This window comes from Gorilla gorilla, chromosome 1 (assembly GCF_029281585.2).
Source record: "Gorilla gorilla gorilla isolate KB3781 chromosome 1, NHGRI_mGorGor1-v2.1_pri, whole genome shotgun sequence".
NCBI lineage: Eukaryota > Metazoa > Chordata > Mammalia > Primates > Hominidae > Gorilla > Gorilla gorilla.
Genome location: NC_073224.2, coordinates 207,383,100 through 207,403,312, shown reverse-complemented (window position 1 = coordinate 207,403,312; position 20,213 = coordinate 207,383,100). Strand labels below are relative to the sequence as shown.

Genomic DNA, 20,213 nt, shown 5'->3' with positions numbered 1-20,213 from the left:
ATGCCTGTAATCCCAGCAATTTGGGAGGCTGAGGCGGGTAGATCACCTGAGGTTGGGAGTTTGAGACCAGCCTGACTAACATGGAGAAATACCATCTCTACTAAAAATACAAAATGAGCCGGGTGTGGTGGTGCATACCTGTAATCCCAGCTACTCGGGAGGCTGAGGCAGAATCACTTGAACCCGGGAGGCAGAGTTTGTGGTGAGCCAAGATCATACCATTGCACTTCAGCCTGGGCAATAAGAGCGAAACTCCATCTCAAAAAAAATAAAAAGTTATTTCAGTTTGTTTTCGTATTTATTTATTTAGAGATAGGTCTCACTATGTTCCCTACGCTGGTCTGGAATTCCTGGCTTCAAGTGACCTTCTTGCTTCTGCCTCCTGAAATGCTGGGATTACAGGCATGAGCCACTGGGCCCAGCTCCTCTTCTTTATACTTACCTGTACTTTCTTTTTTTTTCAAGATATGTTGAATTTTTAAAGCTATTCTGTTCAGTTTTCTTCCAAAACACATTGATGACATTTGGAGGAAAAGAGCAATAGGACTTACTATCTTGGTATCATCTGCTGGCCTGCCTTTGAATAGTGTTGTCTTAAGTTTATTTTCTTGTCAAAGTTAAAAAGTATGTTTGGGCCAGGGACAGTGGCTCATGCCTATAATTTCAGCACTTTTGGAGGCCGAAGTGGGGGGATCGCTTGAGCCCGGGAGTTTGAGACCAGCCTGGGCAACATGACGAAACCTCATCTTTCTAAAAAATACAAAAATTAGCCAAGCTTGGTGGTGGGTACTTGTAGTCCCAACTACTTGGTAGACTGAAGAGAGAGAATCACTTAAGTCTGGGAGATCAAGGCTGCAGTGAGCCGTGATTGTGCCACTGCACTCTAGCCTGAGTGACAAAGTGAGACTGTCTCAAAAAATAAACCAAATGGCCAGGCGTGGTGGCTCACGCCTGTAATCTCAGCACTTTGGGAGGCCCAGGCAGGAAGATTGCCTGAGGTCGGTCAGGATTTCGAGACCAGTCTGACCAACACAGAAAAACTCCGTCTCTACTAAAAATACAAAAAAATTAGCCAGGCGTGATGGTGTGTGCCGGTAATCCCAGCTACTCGGGAGGCTGAGGCAGGGGAATTGCTCAAACCAGGGAGGCGGAGGTTGCAGTGAGCCGAGATCACGCCATTTCACTCCAGCCTGGGCGACAGAGTGAGACTCCATCTCAAAAACACCAAAACGAAACGAAAAAAAAGGATTGCTTTTGATTTGCCATAATATATTTTAATATTGGAAATCTCTTATAAACTTTAATATTAAGATTGAGGTTAAAAAGTTATATATATAAAACATAAAAATATGTATATAAAATGTATATATGTCTTTAAAAAGAGTTCCAAGCCAATTTGAAGCCAAATGATCATTCTATTATTAATAATATTAATGATTTATTTATATTGTATATTATATTTTTAAATCATTATGTATTACATATTTGTTCTATATTATATAATAATATTAATTATTAATGATTTTCTATTAACTATTATTATTAACTATTATTAATAATAATTTGTGCCAGATCATCTATTTTTACATGTTAAAAATTGTATCTGACAGAGGCTCTTATATAATTTTTTTTTTTTTTTGAGACGGAGTCTTGCTCTGTCACCCAGGCTGGCATGCAGTGGCACAGTCTCAGCTCACTGCAGCCTCCGCCTCCCGAGTTCAAGCAATTCTCCCTCCTCAGCCTCCTGAGTAGCTGGGATTACAGGCACCTGCCACCATGCCCAGCTAATTTTTGTATACTTAGTAGAGATGGGGTTTCACCATATTGGCCAGGCTGGTCTCAAACTCCTGACCTCAGGTTATCTGCCCGCCTTGGCCTCCCAGAGTGTTGGGATTACAGGTGTGAGCTACTGTGCCTGGCCCTTATATAGTTTATTTAAATAAATATTATGTACCTTAGCAGATCTTTCTGCCTCTTATGACAAAAGTACATTATAAATATCTGTTTTCTCTCTCTACAGGACAATCCTCCAAACACAGACTGTTTGACTTAGAATCTTCCCTTTTTTACTCCATTCAAGAGCAGCATTCATAAATTTCCAGGTATGACAAATTTTAATTCTTCATCTACCTCACTTAAATGCATAGATAAAAAGTAGAATTCTGGGGCCGGGCGTGGTGGCTCACGCCTATAATCCCAGCACTTTGGGAGGTCGAGGCAGACAGATCACCTGAGGTCGGGAGTTCGAGACCAACCTGACCAACATGGAGAAACCCTGTCTCTACTGAAAATACAAAATTAGCCGGGCATGGTGGCACATGCCCGTAATCCCAGCTACTTGGGAGGCTGAGGCAGGAGAATTGCTTGAACCCAGGAGGTGGAGGTTGCGGTGAACCGAGATGGCACCATTGCACTCCAGCCTGGGCAACAAGAGCGAAACTCTGTCTCAAAAAAAAAAAAAAAAGGTAGAATTTTGGGCCGGGTACAGTGGCTCACGCCTGTAATCCCAGCACTTTGGGAGGCCAAGGCAGGAGGATCACCTGAAGTCGGGAGTTTGAGACCAATCTGGCCAACATGGCAAAACCCCGTCTCTATTAAAAATACAAAAATTAGCCGGGCGTGGTGCTGGGTGCCTATAATCCCAGGTGCTTGTGAGGCTGAGACAGGAGAATCACTTGAATCCGGGCATCGGACGTTGCAGTGAGCCAAGATCACACCAGTGCACTCCAGCCTGGGCAACAGAGCAAGACTGTCTCCAAAAAAAAAAAAAAAAAAAAGGGTAAAATTTTGTAGTTGTAGATTTTATATATCAGAGAATGGATTTATTTCTTGGAAATTCACTGTCTAAGATGTTCAGCATTCTGATTTTTTTGCTCTCCCTGTTCACTGATTGCTAATTTTTTTTAATGACATCTTTATTTTGAATACTCTCTTAAGGAGGTGTAGTGTATCCTTATGAATGTGGGCCGAATTTTTTTTTTTAACACCCAGCATACATATTTGAACTACATTTTAATCTTTTATTTATTTATTTATTTATTTATTTTTGAGATGTAGTCTGGCTCTGTCGGCCAGACTGGAGTGCAGAGGCAACCTCCACCTCCCAGGTTCAAGCAGTTCTGCCTCAGCCTCCAGAGTAACTGGGATTACAGGCACCTGCCACCAAGCCTGGCTAATTTATGTATTTTTAGTAGAGACTGGGTTTCACCATGTTGGTCAGGCTGGTCTCGAACTCCTGACCTCAGGTGATCCACCCACCTTGGCCTCCCAAAGCGCTGGGATTACAGGCCTGAGCCACCGCACCCGGCTTTATCTTTTTTTTAAACTGGGATCCAGGCAATTGTATGGAACTACATTTTTTAATTCACTGCCTCTCTTGTGTATGTATTTCTCCCATTCTAACTTAATCACATACTTAATATTATTAATTTAATTTTTTTTTTTGAGACACTTGTCTGTGTGCCTAGGCTGGAGTGCAGTGGTGCAATCACTGCTCACTGCAGCCTCAACCTCCTGGGCTCAAGTGACGCTCCCACCTCAGCCTCCCAAGTAGCTGGGACTACAGGCACATGCAATTTTTTATTTTTATTTATTTATTTTTTTCTGAGACAGAGTCTCAGTCTGTCCCCCAGGCTGGAGTGCAGTAACATGATCTCAGCTCACTGCAACCTCCACCTCCCGGGTTCAAGCGATTCTCCTGCCTCAGCCTCCTGAGTAGCTAGGATTACAGGCGTGCGCCACTGTGGCTAATTGTTATATTTTTAGTAGAGACAGGGTTTCACCATGTTGGCCAGGCTGGTCTCGAACTCCTGACCTTGTGATCCACTCACCTCGGCCTCCCAAAGTGCTAGGATGACAGGTGTGATCTACCATGCCTGGCCACAATTTTTTATTTTTTAGAGACAGGGTCTTGCTCTGTTGCCCAGGCTGACGTGCAGTGGTATTACCATAGCTCACTGCAGCCTCCAACTCCTGGGCCTAAGCAATCCACTGTCTGTGCCTCCCAAGTAGCTGGGACCACAGGCATGCACCATCATGCCCAGCCAATTTTTAAAAATCTATTCTGCCATCCTGGTCTCAAACTTAATTTAAGAAAAAGCAAGGTATAGGGCCGGGCACAGTGGCTCACGCCTGTAATCCCAGCACTTTGGGAGGCCGAGGCAAGGTAGATCATGAGGTCAAGATATCAAGACAGTTCCAGCCAACATAGTGAAACCCTGTCTGTACTAAAAATACAGAAATTAGCCGGGCGTGGTGGCGGGCACCTCTAGTCCCAGCTACTCGGGAGGCTGAGGCAGAAGAATCATTTGAACCTGGGAGGCGGAGGTTGCAGTGAGCCGAGATTGTGCCATTGCACTTCAGTCTGGGGACAGAGCAAGACTCTGTCTCAACAAAAAAAACAAAAAAGAAAAAGCAAGGTATAGACCAATATATATAATACAAGGGAACTTAACTTTCTTAACTTTCCGTGTCAGTAGAGTGTTTTCTTATTTTTGAATCATACGCATTCAAGGGTGAAAGGGAAGGGGAAAAGACTAGTTGCAGTGGCTCACACCTGTAATCCCATCACTTTGGGAGTCCAAGGCAGGTGGATCACTTGAGGTCAGGAGTTCGAGAACAGCCTGGCCAACATAGTGAAACCCCGTCTCTACTAAAAATACAAAAATTAACCGGGCATGATGGTGTGCGCCTGTAGTCCCAGCTACTTGGGAAGCTGAGGCAGGAGAATCACTTGAACCTGGGAGGCAGAGGTTGCAGTGAGCCAAGGTCATGCCATTGCACTCCAGCCTGGGCAACAGAGCCAGACTCCATCTCAAAAAGATGATGTGAGAACTATATAAATAATTTGTGTTTCTCTGGGATTTTGTTTTTGTTTGTTTTTGTTTTGCCTTGGATTCTAGGGCAAATAATGCTAAATGTAAATGTATAGAAACCATCTCATTAACATTTAATTTAAATAAACATTAAATAACATTTAATTTAAATAAAATGTTGCTTGGTCTGTCCCTGAGGCTAAAGGGCAGTGGCATAATCCGAACTCGCTGCAGCCTCCAACTCCTGGGCTCAAGTGATCCTCCCACCTCAGCCCCCAAGTAGCTGGGACTACAGGCCCATGCCACCATACCCAGCTAGTTTTTATATTTTTTTTGTAGAGATGAGGTTTCACCATGTTGCCCAGGCTAGTCTCAAACTCCTGAGCTCAAACATCTACCTGCTTCAGCCTCCCAAAGTGCTGGGATTATAGGTGTAAGCCACCGCGCCTGGTCCATTTTACCAAACTCTTATCATCAGTTATTAAAATCTTTCAAATGCCACCCTCTGTTGATGATTTCTAAATCTTTATCTCCAGCCTAGATTTCCTGAGCGTATATCCAGACATCCATAATATACTGACTTCATGCTCAGTGAGCAACATTTTGATGACTGACTTTCCACATCACTTCCTCATAAGGAAAGGAGAATATGTTGGTCAGTGGAAAACAAATATCTGTCCCTTTGATGTTTACATATTTCATCATAATTTGTAAAATGGCCTTGTGTCTTTCTTGTATATATGGTATATCTGACATATCACATACACATATATAACATATATAGACCTATATATATAAACTCTGTGAGCTTGATTAAAGACAGAGGATGGGGGAAAAGGAGGGAAGTAGGAAGTAGGAAGGCATTTGCCTCTAAGAAACAGATCATCTTTTTGTGGAACAAAATTACGTTTCTGATCAGTTTCTGAAAATCAAACCTTAAACAAGAGGTAACAGTGTAAATGCTACCAATCATTTATCTTAGCATCTAGCCACCTGGCCATTTTCTCTTTTTTTCTTCCTTTCTCACCCCTCCCTCCTTCTTATCTACAGTAGTTAGCTACTTAGGGAAAAATTTAGATCTTGTCATCACACAGTACACCAAATACTTTCTAGAAGAGCTAAGTATTAAACACACACACACACACACACACACACACAAATGGAAGTAAATTATTCATCAAACATCTGGAGGTGGGAAGATATCCTGAGAGTAGACCACATTGAAAAGAAATCATGTAGGGAGCTTTCAACATGTGCCATTCATTTACTTATTCGTTTGTTAGTCTCCAAGTCTGAAGGATATAGATATGGAGGCTGAGAAAGAAAGGTTTGGCCTGGGATGGTTCCTGGGTCCTGGATTAGGCACTAGAGGAAAATAGTGGTACTAATTCCCAAGATAGGAGACACAGATGAAGGAGTACATTTCAGCGGTTAAGAAAAGGCTGCAATAAGAAGTTTGGAATTCAGTAAGTTTGAGGTTATCTTCTGTATCTAACTGGTGATTGATGACAATGATGATAAGAATTATAACAGCGGTTCATATATTATTGAGCAGCTACAATGTCCCAGGCGCCTGCAGAGTTCTTGACATTTAATGTTGCGTTGAATCTACAATTCCGTGAAGTAGGTACTGTACTCTTATAAACCCCCATTTATAGGTTAGGAAATGGATGTGAAAACCACAGCAGAGCTGGGGTTTAGATTCACTTTGATGGCATAGCCCATGTGTTTACCCACTGTTATTTATGCTGCTTCCAAGTCCTGCTGATTTTACCTCTGGCTTATCTCTGTCTACTTCTTTCTTTTTTTGAGATGGTGTCTGGCTCTGCCACCCAGGCTGGAGTGCAATGGCGTGATCTCAGCTCACTGCAACCTCTGCTTCCCGGGTTCAAGCCTTTTTCGTGCCTCAGCCTCCCTAGTAGCTGGAATTACAGGCACCCGCCACCACACCTGGCTAATTTTTCTATTTTTAGTAGAGATGGGATTTCACCAAGTTGGCCAGGCTGGTCTCAAACTCCTGACCTCCAGTGAGCCACCTGCCTTGGCCTTGTCTGCTTATTTTCATCACCACTACTGTGGTTTAAATGTTGGTCCCCTTCAAAACTCATGTTGGAACTTAATCCTCAAGGTGACAGTATTTTTTTGTTTTGTTTTGTTTTTTGAGACAGAGTCTTACTGTGTCACCCAGGCTGGAGTGCAGTGGCATGATCACGGCTCGCTGCAGCCTCAGCCTCCCCAAGCTCAGGTGATCCTCCTACCTCACCCTCCTGAGTACCTGGGACTACAGGTACATGCCACCATGCCTGGGTAATTTTTGTATTTTTTGTAGTAATGGGGTTTCGCCATGTTGCCCAGGCTGGTCTCCAACTCCAGGGCTCAAGCCACTTGCCTGCCTTGGCCTCTCAAAGTCCTGGGATTACAAGCATGAGCCGCTATGCGTGGCACAATGTGGCAGTACTGAGAGGTGGGGCCATTAAGAGGTGATTGGGTTATGAAGGATTAATGGGTTATCATGGGAGGAACTAGTGGTTTTATAAGAAGAGGAAGGGAGATATGAGCACGCTCAGCCCCCTTGCCACCTGTACTAGTCCGTTCTTGCATTGCTATAAAGAAATACCTGAGACTGGGTAATTTATAAAGAATAGAGGTTTAATTGGCTCACAGTTCTGCAGGCTGTACAGGAAGCATAGTAGCTTCTGCTTCTGGGGAGGCCTCAGGAAGCTTCCAGTTATGGTGGAAGACATAGGAGGAGCAGGCATCTTCACATGGCTGGAGTAGGCGGAAGAGAGGTGCCACACATTTTCACACAACCAGATCTCATGAGAACTCACTCACTATACAGTATCAAGGGGGGATGGTGCTAAACCATTCATGAGAACTCTGCCCCAATGGTCCAATCACCTCACATTAGGCCCCACATCCAACACTGGGGATTACAATTCGACATGAGATTTGGCCAGGGACACAGATTCAAACCATATCACTACCGATCCTTCTGCACTGTCCCAGGACTCCGCAAAGAGTCTCCACCAGCAAGAAAGCCCTCGCCAAGTGTGGACCCTTGACCTGGGATGTCTCAGCCTTCAGAACTGTAATACATAAATTTCATTTATTTGTCTTATTTTCCTTTCTCTTCTTCCTGATTTTTTTCTGCTTTTTTCCTTTTCTTTATAAATTACCCAGTTTCAGCGTTTTTTGTTGTTGTTGTTGTTATAAGTAACAGAAAACAGACTCATACCACCATACCACTACCTACAACTACTTCTGTTCTTTCTTTTGTCTTTTCTTTTCTTTCTTTTTTTTTTTTGAGATGTAGTCTCACTCTCACCCAGGCTGGAGAAGTTCAGTGGTGCAACTTCAGTTCATTGCAGCCTCTGCCTACCAAGTTCAAGCAATTCTCCCACCTCAGCCTCCTGAGTAGCTAAGATTACAGGAGGTACATGCCACTATGCCTGGCTAATTTTTCTATTTTTAGTAGAGACGGGGTTTCACCATGTTGTCCAGGCTGGTCTCAAACTCCTGTTCTCAAGTGATCTGCCCACCTTGGCCTCCCAAAGTGCTGGGATTACAGGCATGAGCCACCATGCCCAGCCCAACCACCCATTTCTACCCCTACCATTTTGTCTAGATTACAACTGCCTCCTGCCTGGTCTCACTGCCATTGACGTTCTTACTGCTCTCTGATTTGATCAAATATTAAATCGCCTCTCTCCTTTGCATAGAACCCCTTAATGTCCCCCACCCCCACCCAAATGCTTACAGGGTCTAATCCAAACTGTTTAATGAAGCAAATAAGGTGCTCCACCCATTTCTCACCATCTCTTTTGCACCCTGTGCTCCAGCCATATTGAACAACTTACTTCCTATTTTGTGATTATACCAGTCTGTGCCTTGGCTCAAACTATATCTTCTGCCTAGAATGCTTTTCCTCTTTTTTTTTTCTGAGTGAAAACCTACTTGCCTTTCAAGCATCTACCCTAGCATCACATCACCTACGAAGCAACGTACGTTGATTCTTCTCCCACAGTTCTGGAGGCTAAACTCTGAAATCAACGTGTTGACAGGGCCATGCTGCCTCTGAAGGTTGTAGGGCAGAGTCCTTCCTTGTCTCTTCCTAGCTTCTGGTGGGTGCCAGCAATCCTTGGCATTCCTTCTGTTGTAGCTCCATCATTCCAGCCTCTGCTTCTGTCTTCACGTGGTGCTCTTCCTTCTGTGTTTGTGGTTTTGTTTTTGTTTTTGTTTTTTTGAGACCAGCCTGTTGCCTAGGTTGGTCTTGAACTCCTGGCCTCAAGCAGTCTGCCCTTCCTTGGCCTCCCAAAGTGCTAGGATTACAGGTGTGAGCCACCTCACCCAGCCCCTGTATGTGTCTTCTCAGTGTCCTCCTTTCTCCAGATCTCTCCTTATAATGATACCACCCTAATCCAGGATGACCTCATCTTAACTTGATTATATCTGCAAAGACCCTATTTGCAAATTAAGGTCTCCAGTGTAGGTACCAGGTTTAAGACTTCAGCATATAATTTTGGGGGGGCACAACTCAATCCCATGTCTCACATGCGGGAGCAGGAGCAAGAGAGAGAGTGGAAGGAGGTGGTACATACTTTTTTATTTTTTATTTATTTTTATTTGAGACACAGTCTCAGTTTGCCATCCAGGCTAGAGTGCAGTGATGTGATCATGGCTTACTGCAGCCTCGAACTCCTGGGCTCACACGAATCTCCTGCCTCAGCCTCCAAACTATAGGAGGCCACCACACCCAGCCAATTTTTTAATTTTTTTTTTTTTTTTTTTTTTGTAGAAACGGGGTCTCACTATGTTGCTCAGGCTGGTCTTGAACTCCTGGGCTCAAACAATCCTTCTACCTCAGTCTCCTAAAGTGTTGGGAGTATAGGCATGAGCCACCCTGCCCAGCCCCTGAGCTATTTTTTTAAATTATTTTTTGAGATGGAGTTTCGCTCTTGTTGCCTTGCCCAGGCTGGAGTGCCATGGTGCGATCTCAGCTCACCACAACCTCCACCTCCTGGGTTCAAGCAATTCTCCTGCCTCAGCCTCCCGAGTAGCTGGGATTACAAGGATGCGCCACCACGCCTGGCTAATTTTGTATTTTTAGTAGAGATGGGGTTTCTCCATGTTGGTCAGGCTGGTCTTGAACTCCTGACCTCAGGTGATCCGCCTGCCTCGGCCTCCCAAAGTGCTGGGATTATAGGCCTGAGCCACCGTGCCCGGCTTTTTTTTTTTTTTTTTTTGGTGAGACGAGTCTTCGCTCTGTCACCCAGGCTGGAGTGCAGTGGCGTGATCTCAGCTCACTGCAATCTCCACCTCGCTGATTCAAGCGATTCTCCTGCCTTGCCTCAGCCTCCCATGTAGCTGAGATTATAGGCGCCCACCACCACACCCAGCTAATTTTTTTGTATTTTAGTAGAGACGGGGTTTCACCATGTTAGCCAGGCTGGTTTCAGACTCCTGACCTCAAGTGATGCACCCACCTCAGCTTCCCAAAGTGCTAGGATTACAGGCATGAGCCACCACTCCCAGCTTTGAGCTATTTTTAAGTACTGAAATGTTTTTATGTGTAAACTGTTATTTTGGTATTATAAAATGTAAATCATTTATATTATAAGACATGTCCACAGAGTTATATACTGCATTTGGGATTTAGGTTTCATTTCAAACAAGGGTACATTTTTAAAGTAGGTATACTGAGTACCTCATTCTTTATTTCACATGCTTACAAGGTACTTTATTGTTTTAACTCTTATTTTCTGTTTCTTATAAGATTAGTTATCTTTTTCAGGGATTATTAGTTGTTTGCATTTCCCCCAGAGGCAAATCATCTACTGCCAGAGGCTCCTGATAGAATCACGTGAGAATGAGGTTGGGGGTGGGAAGACGTTAAGAGAAGCAAGACCAGGCACGATGGCTCACCCTGTAATCCCAGCAGTTTGGGAGGCCAAGGCGGGAGGATCCCGTGGGCCCAGGAGTTTGAGGTTGCAGTGAGCTATGATCACACCAAGGAAAGGGAGTTAATGAGGAAAAGTTGTAAGACCTGATTCCCCACCCTACAGGATTTCTCTCCTTTTCCCCCCTAGGGCTGACACCTTCTTTTTCTTTTTCTTTCTTTTTTTTTCTTTTTTTTGAAACAAGGTCTCACTTTGTCACCCAGGCTGGAGTGCAATGGTGTGATCTCAGGTCAGTGCAGCCTCTGCCTCCTGGATTCAAGCAATTCTCTTGCCTCAACCTCCCAAGTAGCTGGTATTACAGGCGCCCGCCACCACACCCAGCTAATTTTTGTGTGTGTGTGTCTTTTTAGTAGAGATGGAGTTTCATCATCTTGGCCAGGCTGGTCTCGAACTCCTGACCTCAGGTGATCTGCCCACCTCAGCCTCCCAAAGTTCTGGGATCACAGGCATAAGCCACCACGCCCGGCCACCTTCTTCCTAAGGATAATTTACTTTAGACAGGCTCTTCTTCCCCAGTCACCTTACTCTCAAGCCAGAGGGGTTGAGGAAGCCCCATCATAGAACCTGGTCATCTCTTAGGTGGAATGGCCTCTGAGACAAAACATTAAAGAGGATGGGGAGTACATCTTCCTTCTTAATAATGTTATTGATACCGGAGCTGTATTTTGACATTATGCAAAATTGATACTGAGATGCCAGCAAGGTCATTTTATCTCAGTTTTGCAATAGCTAATTTGAAACCATGGGCACGGTGAGCAGACTGCATGCTGTCACTGGTCCTGAGGACATTGCAGTATTTGAATGGTGAGAAGTGACAGCACTCAGAAAGGGACACGCCAGACTTCTATGGCTTCTTTACCCTAGGGTCTCAAAGGACATTACTGCTTTATTTCTCATTCCTTAGAAAATAGTGCAACACCAGAATAACTCATCCCTAAGAACTCAAGATGATTGGTATTTTACCATTTTTACTCCATCCTAGTGCCAAGCTTCAGTGTTTCTCTAGTGTAATTGATACATCAGAATTTTTACGTTATAAGCTGTGATAAAACCATAATACTTTTGGGCCACTTTAAGTCTGGAGCTTTTATGATTTCACATTGAAAAAAGTCTGGAGCTTTATTAGGTAAGTGGAAATGTAACACAGATGTCTGGGTAATGGAAGCCAATAGCCTGTTTTTAACAGAATTATTCTTTAAAAGCAGAATGAAATTCCCTCTCTAGAATTTAGGGGTATAAATTCTCTACCCTCAGCCTTTGACCTATAACCTCTTCAGGAAAAAGGATTCATCTCTGTCTCTAATCTTTCACCAAAATACCAAATAATTAAGCACACATATTCAATAGCAAAATATACCTAAAACAATTAATACACAAAGTAGAACCAATAGTTTCTCTCATTTTTAGAGTATCTAAAAAAAAAAACCCAACAACTGATGCTGGCATGTTATAGTATAACTTGATTTATTTCAGGATCTCATTGTAACAAACAGGAACATATGTAGTATATCATTTAACTGCAGCAAAATAGTTTAAAAGTGTTGAAGTTGGAACAATCCTCAGAGATCATACAGTCCCATCTCCTACCAAATGCAGTCACCCAAAATCAATGACATTCCACCTCTGCTACAATGGTAGCATAGGAAGTGTTACTTTGCAAAGTGACTAATTCTGTTGTTAATCAGTTTGGCCCAGTGTTTCTCAAATTTTTCTTACCAAAACCCACAGTAAGAAATACATTTTGGCTGGGCGCAGTGGCTCATGCCTGTAATCCCAACACTTTGGGAAGCCAGGGTGAGTTGATTGCTTGAGCTCAGGAGTTTGAGACTGCCTGGGTAAGATGGCAAAACCCCATCTTTACAAAAAAACACAAAAATTAGCCAGGCATGGTGGCACGTGCCTGGAGTCCCAGCCAGGAGACTGAGGTTGAAAGATTGCTTGAGCCCAGGACATTGAGGCTGCAGTGAGCCGTGATCATGCCATTGCACTCCAGGCTGGGCGACAGGGCAAGACCCTGTCCCCTCCCCCCAAAAAAAGAAAAGAAAAAAAGAAATCCGTTTTAAGGCTGGGCACAGTGGGTCATGGCTGCCCATAATCCCTGCACTTTGGGAGGCCCAGGCTGGAGGATCGCTTGAGGCTGGGAGTTAAAGATCAACCTGAGCAACATAGCAAGACCGTGTCTCTACAAAATAATTAAAAAATTAGCTGGGCGTGGTGGCATGCTCTGTAACCCCAGCTACTCAGGAGGCTGAGGCGAGAGGACCTCTTGAGCCCAGGAGTCTGAGGCTGCAGTAAGCTGTGATCACCTACTGCAGTCCAACCTGGGTGACAGATTGAGACCGTCTTTAAAAATTTTTTTTAATTAAAAATAAATAAATAGCTGTTCTTTATGAGCTCAAATTCATTTCCCTTTAGTCCTATATTTTGGTCCATTTGCTTTTTAGTGAATATTTATTCATTCAACAAATACTGACTGAGCATCTGTATGCTGGACATTATGCACTGTGCTAGGGATGCTGAGGTGGAAAAAACAGAGACTGATACCTTTTGGAGCTTAGATTCTAGTGCTTAGTCTAGAAGCCTAGTCTGCTAGACCTATTAAGAGAATAATTCTGGCCGGGCACCGTGGCTCATGCCTGTAATCTCAGCACTTTGGGAGGCTGAGGCAGGCAGATCACGAGGTCAGGAGATCGAGACCATCCTGGCTAACATGGTGAAACCCAGTCTGTACTAAAAATACAAAAAAATTAGCCAGGCTTGGTGGCGGGCACCTGTAGTCCCAGCTACTTGGGAGGCTGAGGCAGGAGAATGGCGTGAACCCAGGAGGCGGAGCTTGCAGTGAGCCAAGATCGTGCCACTGCACTCCAGCCTGGGCGACAGAGCAAGACTCCATCTCAAAAAAAAGAAAAAAGAATAATTCTACAGCTGGGCGCAGTGGCTCATGCCAATAATCCCAGCACTTTGGGAGGCCAAGGTAGGTGGATCACTTGAGCCCAGAGGTTTGAGACCAGCATAGGCAAAATAGTGAGACCCTATCTCTACAAAAAAAAGAAAAAGAAAGAAAAAATTAGCTGGGCATGGTGGCGCATACCTCTAGTCCCAGTTACTCAGGAGGCTAAGGTGGGAGGGTCACCTGAGCCTGGGAAGTCAAGACTGCAATGAGCCGTGATAGTGCCACTGCACTCCAGCTTGGGCGACAGAGCAAGACTCTGTCTCAAAAATAATAATAAAAAATACATAATAATAAAAACAAAATAATTCTAGTTCTTCCACATAATTGCCTTTCAGTATTGGAAGACAACTATCATGTTTCTTAATCTATACCTCATATGGCGTAGTTTCTATGACAATAGCTATTGAGCCATAGTGATTAACTAAAGCTCCCCATACTAAAGATGGGCTTGTTAAGGAAACCTCTGATGAAGTGACATTTAAGCAAAGACTTGTGTAGAGTTGGGGAACAAGTTATGTGAAGATCCTTCACTCCTGGGTGAGGAATGTTTCAGACACAAGGGATGCCAGGAATGAGCTTGGCACCTTGGGAGGCATCAAAAGCAGTAAGATGAGAGCTGCAGGTAGGGGAGATCTTTCAGAGATCTGGCAGCACTTTTAGACCAGGGTAAAGACTTTGGATTTCTTTCTTAGTGAGATGGGAGCCACTGGAGGTCAAAGTATTTAACTTCATTTATTTTTGTGAAAGGGATTGTATTAGTCCATTCTCGCATTGCTATAAAGAACTCCGTAAGACTGGGTAATTTATACAGAAAAGAGGTTTAATTGGCTCACAGTTCCACAGGCTGTAAAGGAAGCATGACTGGGCAGGCCTCAGGAAACTTACAGTGATGGCAAAAGGCACACGGGAAGCAGGCCCATCCTACATGTCTGGAGCAGGAGGAAGAGAGTGAAGGAGGAGGTGCTACACACTTTTAAACAACCAGATCTCGTGAGAACTCACTATCACAAGAATAGCAAGAGGGAAATCCGCCCACATGATCCAGTCACATTCCACCAGGTCCTCTCTCTAACACTGGGGATTACAATTCAACATGAGATTTGGGCGGGGGACACAAATCCAAACCATATCAGGGATCTTCTCTTGTATCTGCCACCTAGCTATTTTTGTGTATTAATTTTATCATAAACTGGCTCTTTTACCAAATTCTTTTGTTTCTAGGTTTAATTGGCTTTATTAAGATGTAATTTAGGCTGGGCATGGTGGCTCACACCTGTAATCCCAGCACTTTGGGAGGCCGAGGCAGGCAGATCACAAGGTCAGGAGATCGAGACCATCCTGGCTAACACGGTGAAACCCGGTCTCTACTAAAATAGAAATATTATCCTGGTGTGATGGTGGGCGCCTGTAGTCCCATCTACTCGGGAGGCTGAGGCAGGAGAATGGCGTGAACCTGGGAGGCAGAGCTTGCAGTGAGCCGAGATTGCGCCACTACACTCCAGCCTGGGCAATAGAACAAGACTCTGTCTCAAAAAAAAAACAAAAACAAAACAAACAAAAACAAAACAAAACAAAAAAAAGATATAATTTAGCCTGGGCACAGTGGCTCACGCCTGTAATCCCAGCACTTTGGGAGGCCGAGGCAGGCAGATCATGAGGTCAGGAGTTTGAGACCAGCCTGGCTAACATGGTGAAACCCCGTCTCTACTAAAAATACAAAAAAATTAGCCAAGTGTGGTGGCACACACTTGTAATTCCAGCTACTAGGGAGGCTGAGGCAGGAGACTTGATTGAACCTGGGAGCTGGGAGGCAGAGGTTGTAGTGAGCTGAGATCATGCCACTGCACTCCAGCCTGGGCGACAGAGCAACACTCTGTCTAGAGAAAAAATTAAGATATAATTTACATACAGTAAAATGCCCCCATTGTAAATGTACAGTTTAATGTTTGACATATCTTCATATGTAATAATCACCATAAATAATACATGAAACATTTTCATTACCTACAATTTCCCTCATGCCTTTTTTTTCTTATGCCATTTTGTAGTAGAGCCTCCTGTTTCGTTCCCAGTTTCAGGCAACTGTAATCTCCCTTACGTGATTATAGATTAGTTCTGCCTATTCTTTTTTTTTTTTTTTTGAGATGGAGTCTCGCTCTGTCGCCCAGGCTAGAATGCAGTGGCGTGATCTCTGCTCACTGCAAGCTCCGCCTGCCGGGTTCACGCCATTCTCCTGCCTCAGCCTCCTGAGTAGCTGGGAGTACAGGCGCCCGCCACTACGCCCGGCTAATTTTTTGTGTTTTTAGTAAAGACGGGGTTTCACCATGTTAGCCAAGATGGCCTCGATCTCCTAACCTCGTGATCCGCCCGCCTCGGCCTCCCAAAGTGCTGGGATTACAGGCGTGAGCCACTGCGCCCGGCCCTGCCTATTCTTAAGATTTCATATAACTGGACTCACACAGTAGGTATTCTTTGGTGTCTGGCTTCTTTCATTGAGCCTAATGATTTTGAGAGTCATTCACATCACTGCTTGTATCAGAGGTTTGTTGGCTCTATTGTTCAGTAGTATTTCATGGTATGGATATACTACAATTTATTTATTCACCAGCGGATGCACATTTTATTTCCAATTTGGGGCTAATATGAACAAAGCTGCTATGAAAATTCTTGTATAAATTTTTTTGTAGTCATGTGTTTTCATTTCTCTTGTATAAATACCTAGGAGTGGAACTGCCGGGTCTTAGAGTAGGTATAACTTTATTAGAACTGCTAAATAGTTTTCCAAAGTGACTGTGGCATTTTACATTTCCACCAGCAATACATGAGAGAACCAACTTCTCCACATCCTTGCCAACATTTGGTATTGTCAGTCATTTTGTCTTTAGCCATGATGGTGGGTGTGTAATGACATTTCCTCGTGGTTTTAATTGGCATTTCCCTGGTGACCAGTGACATCTTTTCATGTGCTTATTTTGTTTGTTTTCTATTATGAAGTGTCTGTTCAAATCATTTGCCCATGGGTTTTTTGTCCTAGTGTTGAGTTCTTTATGTATTCTGGGTACAACTCTTTTGTCAGATATATATACTGCAAATATTTTATCGTGGTTTGTGGTCTGGTTTTCCTTTCCTTTTTTTTTTTTTTTTTTTTTGAGACAGAGTCTTGCTCTGTTGCCCAAGCTGGAGTGCAGTGATGCGATCTCAGCTCACTGCCAGCTCCGCCTCCCGGGTTCACGCCATTCTCCTGCCCCAGCCTCCTGAGTAGCTAGAACTACAGGCGCCCGTCACCATACCCAGCTAATTTTTGTATTTTTAGTAGAGACGTGGTTTCACCGTGTTAGCCAGGATGGTCTCTATCTCCTGACTTCGTGATCCACCTGCCTCAGCCTCCCAAAGTGCTGGGATTACAGGCATGAGCCACCGCTCCCGGCCAGCTTTTCCTTTCCTTAATGGTATCTTTAAAAGAGCAGAATTTTGATAAAGCCATTTGTCAACTTTTTCTTATAGTTCATGCTATTTCTTTTTTTTTTTTTTTTTTCTGTAAAAAATAGAGATAGGGTTTTGCTATGTTCCCCAGGCTACTCTTGAACTCCTGGTCTCAAGCAATCCGTCCATCTCAGCCTCCCAAAGTGCTGGGATTATAGGTGTGAGCCACTGCACTTGGTGTACTTCACACTTTTTGTGTCTTAAGAAATCTTTGTCCACCCCAAGGTCCCAAAGACTTTCTCCTTTGTTTTCTTCTGAAATTTAGCTTTTACCATGATCTTTTTCTATGAACTTTTTCTATGATCCTTGTCAAATGAAAATTTGTATGTTGTGTAAAGTAAGAATCAAGATTTTTTTTCTTCTCTAATGGATATCCAGTTGTTCTGGCACCATTTGTTTGAAAACATGAACCTTTCCCCATTCAGTGACTGTGATATCTTTGTCAAAAGCCAATTGATAAAGTAAACCTGACTAAAAAATCAATTGATAATATATTCATGTGTCTATTTCTGGACTCTATTCCATTGATCTATGTGCCTGTCTTACTGCCAATAATACACTATCTTGGTTACCATAGTTATAGTAAGTCTTGTAATTACGTAGGGTAAGTTCCCTTTTCCTCTTCTTTTTCAAAATTGTTTTGGCTATTTTAGGTCCATTGAATTCCCTTTAAATTTTAGAAGCAGCTTGATACTTTCTACAGAGATAAATTTGCTTGGATTTTGTTGGGATTACATTAATCCTGTACGTCCACTTGAATAGAATTGACATATTAACTGTTTCTTCTAATTCATCTGCATGGCTTATCTTTCCACTTTAGATTGTTTATATTTCTCTCAAGTATTTTGTGGTTTTGAATACATAGAGTTTGCAAATAATTTAGTTATATTGACCCCTAAGCATTTTTGGTGCTCTTACGAATGCATTGTTTAAAATTTTTATTTTCCAGCTGTTCATTGCTAACATATAGAAATAAAACTGATTTTCATATGTTGATCCTGTATCTTGTGACCTTGTTAAATTCAGTTATTTGTTCAAGAAGATTCTTTATAGGATTTTCTGTATACATAATTGTGTCATCTATAAACAGTAACAGTTTTCTTTTTTTCTTTTTCCTTGTTACTCTTTATGCCTGTTATTTCTTTTCTTTTTTTTTAAGACTGAGTCTCGCTCTGTCACCCAGGCTGGAGTGCAGTGGTGCAATCTTGGCTCACTGCGACCTCCACCTCCCAAGTTCAAGCAATTCTCCTGCCTCAGCCTCCTGAGTAGCTGGGATTACAGGTGCCCACCACCACGCCCGGCTTATTTGTGTAATTTTAGCAGAGATGGGGCTTCACCATGTTGGTCAGGCTGGTCTCAAAGTCCTGACCTCAGGTGATCCGCCCACCCCAGCCTCCCAAAGTGCTGGGATTACAGGCGTGAGCCACCACACCCGGCCTATGCCTGTTATTTCTTTAACATCTCTTACTGCACTGACCAACACCTCTAGTACAGTGTTGGATAGAAATAGTTGAGAGCACAAATCTTTGCCCTATTCCCTGCCTTAGGGGGAAAGCATTTGGTCTTTCACAGTTAAGTAAGATATTAGCAGTTGGCTTTTTGTAGATGGCCTTTAGCAGCTGAGGAAGTTTCCTTCTATTTCTGTTTCACTGGAGTTTTTATTATGAATAACTGTTGGATTTTTCAAATGTTTGTTCTGTGTCTGTTGAGATAGCCTTATTTTTTTTTGTTCTGTTAATGTAGTGGATTGTACTGATTAATTTTCAACTGTTAAACATCTTGTATTCCAGCGATAAACCTCACTTGGTATTATCCTTTCATATATATTTGATTTACAAATATAATTTTTTTTTTTTGAGACAAAGTCTCGCTCTGTCACCCAGGCTGGAGTGCAATGGTGCGACCTTGGCTCACTGCAACCTCTGCCTCCTGGGTTCAAGCAATTCTCCTGCCTCAGTGTCCCAAATAGCTGGTATTACAGGCGTCTGCCACCACGCCCAGCTAATTTTTTTGTACTTTTAGTACAGATAGGGTTTTGCTATGTTGGCCAGGTTGGTCTCGAACTCCTGACTTCAGGTGATCCACCCGCCTCGGCCTCCCAAAGTGCTGGAATTACAGGTGTGAACCACTGCGCCTGGCCACAAATATAATATTAAGTTGGAGTTTTTTTTTGTTTGTTTTTTTTGAGACGGAATCTCACTCTGTCACCTGGGCTAGAGTGCAGTGGAACAATCTTGGCTCACTACAACCTCTGCCTCCCAGGTTCAAGTGATTCTCCTGTCTCAGCCTCCTGAGTAGCTGGGACTACAGGTGCACACCACCACGCCCAGCTAATTTAGGATTTTTGTGTCCATGTTTACAAGGGATATTGGTCTGTAGTTTTATTTTCTTATGATGTCTTTGGTTTAGGTATCAGAGTAATACTGGCCTCATAAAATGAGTTGAAAGTTTTTCTCCTTGTCTATTTTATGAAAGTGTTTGTATAGATGAATATTATGTCTTTCTTAAATGTTTGATAGAATTCAACACTGAAGCCATTTGGGTCTGGAGTTTTCTTTGTGGGCAGTTTTTAAGTTATATTTTAAATTGATTTAATATAATTTAAATTTTAAGTTTGATATATGGCTATTCAGATTTTTAATTTTTTTCTTGTATTAGTTTTTTTTTTTTTTTTTTTTTGAGACAGAGTCTCACTCTGTTACCCAGGCTGGAGTACAGTGGCATGATCTCACCTTACTGCAACCTCCGCCTCCTGGGTTCAAGTGATTCTCATGTCTCAGCCTCCTGAGCAGCTAGGAATATAGGCACACACCACCACACCTGGCTAATTTTTGTATTTTTAGTAGAGATGGGGTTTCGCCATGTTGGCCAGGCTAGTCTCAAAACTCCTGACCTTGGGTAATCCACCCACCTTGGCCTCCCAAAGTGCTGGGATTACAGGTGTGAACCACTATGTCCAGCCTCTTATACTAATTTTGATCACTTATATCACTCAGGGAATTC

At 43.1% G+C, this 20,213-nt stretch overlaps 1 protein-coding gene across 5 annotated transcripts in view; it reads left to right on the top strand.

Annotated features, from left to right (window-relative positions):
* Positions 1-20,213, top strand: part of ZBTB8A (zinc finger and BTB domain containing 8A) — a 68,548-nt gene that overhangs the window by 12,576 nt on the left and 35,759 nt on the right. For 3 of the 5 annotated variants that reach the window (XM_031000991.3, XM_031000992.3, XM_055390758.2), the window contains exon 2: positions 2,021-2,102. The gene's annotated coding sequence lies outside the window, so the exon portion shown is untranslated. Of the gene's footprint in view, positions 1-2,020; positions 2,103-5,350; positions 5,470-20,213 lie in introns of all 5 variants that reach the window. The other 2 variants (XM_055390771.2, XM_055390763.2) reach the window with 1 other exon arrangement.